The 2,787-nt window shown below is 46.8% G+C and overlaps 1 non-coding gene across 1 annotated transcript; it reads right to left on the reverse strand.

Moving 5' to 3' along the window:
- Nucleotides 1-961: 961 nt before the first annotated feature.
- TRNAA-UGC (transfer RNA alanine (anticodon UGC)) lies at nt 962-1,033 on the reverse strand. The gene has a single exon. It is a non-coding gene; the product is annotated as a tRNA-Ala (tRNA).
- Nucleotides 1,034-2,787: the final 1,754 nt, after the last annotated feature.

Genomic DNA, 2,787 nt, shown 5'->3' on the forward strand with positions numbered 1-2,787 from the left:
TAATGCCACTTGCCAAGCTCCGCTGTACATCCGCTTTAGGGCATAAGCACGACGAAGCGGATGGCGGCGCGTGAGAAGCGCTCGGGCTGGACTCCACTATTTAAATATTACCCGCTACAACTCAACAGCTGCATGCACGGTTCCGTTAGACCATGGCAATACTAAGTCAATTCATCTTTACTGACGTAAGTAGTGTATATTTATGCTTATCATACGGGAGTTTTCAAGCCCACCTCCGGTCTCCTGGTCTGCCGTGCGCAGGAAGTTTTCCTCATCATTCAACTTTTTCTTTATTCGAAGTCAGCTTATAACTCCCCCCCTACCCCGTTCTTAGAACCTGTACCATATTCAAGCCACGGCCCGGTCTCCCGCAACTTATTGACTTCCTTGGCATTGAAATCTCCGACGATGACCTTGATGTGCGCTTTTACTTCACTCATTGCCAATTCAACGTTTCCCCAAAAGCTTACCGCTACATCGTCATCATGACTGCATATTTGCGCAAGGGCAGGCGGGTCTTGTATGTTGCGACTTTCAACATGAAAGTTGGCCGGCAACACCAGATGGCGGACAGCAGCTATAAATACAGTGTAGGCAATGAACTCAACTGCGGTTGACGAAAACCAGTGAACGTCGTTATGGTCAGACACTCAATGTCTGTAGAAATTACCGCTCAATGTTGTTTTCATGACAATGCGCGCGCTGGCTGAGCATGTAGTGGCTGAAGAGTCTGGAGGAGATTACCGAAATGAAATTTAAATGCCTCTCATCACATTGTGGAACGATGTGTCAGCAGCTGTTTATGAACACGAATTTCGAGCGTTCTAATGCCGCGTCACACTGGCAGGCTTCGTGCATTTCTAGCGAAGTGGGTCATATATAGTAAATTTTGCTTGTCTGCCATCGCTAGCCCACCAACTCCCCCACATTTGCAGGAATATTAAAAAAAAACATACCACAGTGGAGGAGCCGGGGGTCGAACCCGGGACTTCTCGCATGCAAAGCGAGCGCTCTACCTCTGAGCTACACCCCCGCGGTAGTGGGAGTGATTATAATGGCAACATGTGCTTAGATTTGTGCGCACTGTTTTTTGTCTTGCGTATTTTTTTTACATTTGTAAGCATAAATTCTTATAAATGTAAGAGAGTAATGTTACTACTCATTATAGATCCGCAGGTGGTCGAAAGTATTCCGGCGCTTTACACCTCGGCACCACTTTTCCTTTTGCTTTGACTCCCACCTTCCTTCTTCCTCCAGAGAATAATAATATTAATTGGAGTTTGGGGAAAGGAAATGGCGCAGTATTTCTCTATAAGCCATCAGCGTTGAGAACGTTCAAGACTGCTGTGACTTTGAGGAAAGTAATGGCGCAGAACTGGCTCCCTGGGTCAGGGGACGAATATGTGGTGGTAGGTGGTTTTATTAAAATAATAATAAAAAGGAAAGCTAGCCCCGGCATCTGCCATCGGTACTGATTAAGAATCTGAGGAAATGAAAAATAGCAGGCAGAATGGAGAAATGAAATGAAAGAGTTGAGGGCACAGGAAGAGAGCATGGGGGAGAGGTAATATACACTAACAATTTAAAGAATAAGAACTTTGTCCAGGTTGTGCGCGCGATTAGTTCATGATAATAATAATAATAGTAATAATAATAATAACAATAATAATAATTGGTTTTGGGGGAAAGGAAATGGCGCGGTATCTGTCCCGTATATCATTGGACACCTGAACCGCGCCGTAAGGGAAGGAATAAAGGACGGAGTGAAAGAAGAAAGGAAGAGAGAAGTGCCATAGTGGAGGGCTCCTGAATATTTTCAACCTCCTGAGGACCTTTAACGTGCACTGACATCATACAGCACGCGCGCGCCTTAGCGCTTTGCTTCTATAAAAACGCAGCCGCCGCGGTCGGTTTCGAAAATAATAATAATAATAATAATAATAATAATAATAATAATAATAATAATAATAATAATAATAATAATAATAATAATAATAATAGTTGGTTTTTTGGGGGGGGGAAGGAAATGGCGCAGTATCTGTCTCATATATCTTTGGACACCTGAACCGCGCTGTAAGGGAAGAGATAAAAGAGGGAGTGAAAGCAGAAAGGAAGCAAGAGGTGCCGTAGTGGAGGGCTCCGGAATAATTTCGACCACCTGGGGATCTTTAACGTGCACTGACATCGCACAGCACACGGGCGCCTTAGCGTTTTTCCTCCATAAAAACGCAGCCGCCGCGGTCGGGTTCGAACCCGGGAGCTCCGGATCAGTAGTCGAGCGCCCTAACCACTGAACCTCCGCGGCGGGGCGAGTTCGAACCCGGGAACTCCGGATCAGTACCCGAGCGCCTAACCACTCAGCCAACACGGCGGGTTTCCTTCAGAGAAAAAATACGGAACGAACGAACGAGCTTTATATGCAGACGCGGCAGAAAACATCAATCGGAGCGTTCATACTGTCGGTGGTGGATGTGGTGGTGCTGAAAAAAAAATTATTTTTGGCGAAGCCCTTATAGTCCAAATTTCAGAGGCGGGCTGCTTCCTGTTCGTGGGTGGTGGCGGGCAGCCAGTGTCCGAAGGCGACCTTTTCCCCCCTTTTCACCAGCCTCAGTTGCCAGGCCGGGTAGGAGCCAGAAACTACAAGCTCCCACCCCGCCGAGTTCGCGAGAGCCCATTGGGCTGGTGGTTGCAGTTGCGGCAAATGAATATAATATGGTCGAATGTGGCTCTCGGAGCCTCACAAAGGGAAGATTTGTGAGCGTGAGCAGAAGGGAAGAAAAGAGCAAG

Source organism: Amblyomma americanum, chromosome 2 (genome assembly GCF_052857255.1).
Source record: "Amblyomma americanum isolate KBUSLIRL-KWMA chromosome 2, ASM5285725v1, whole genome shotgun sequence".
Classification (NCBI taxonomy): Eukaryota; Metazoa; Arthropoda; class Arachnida; order Ixodida; family Ixodidae; genus Amblyomma; species Amblyomma americanum.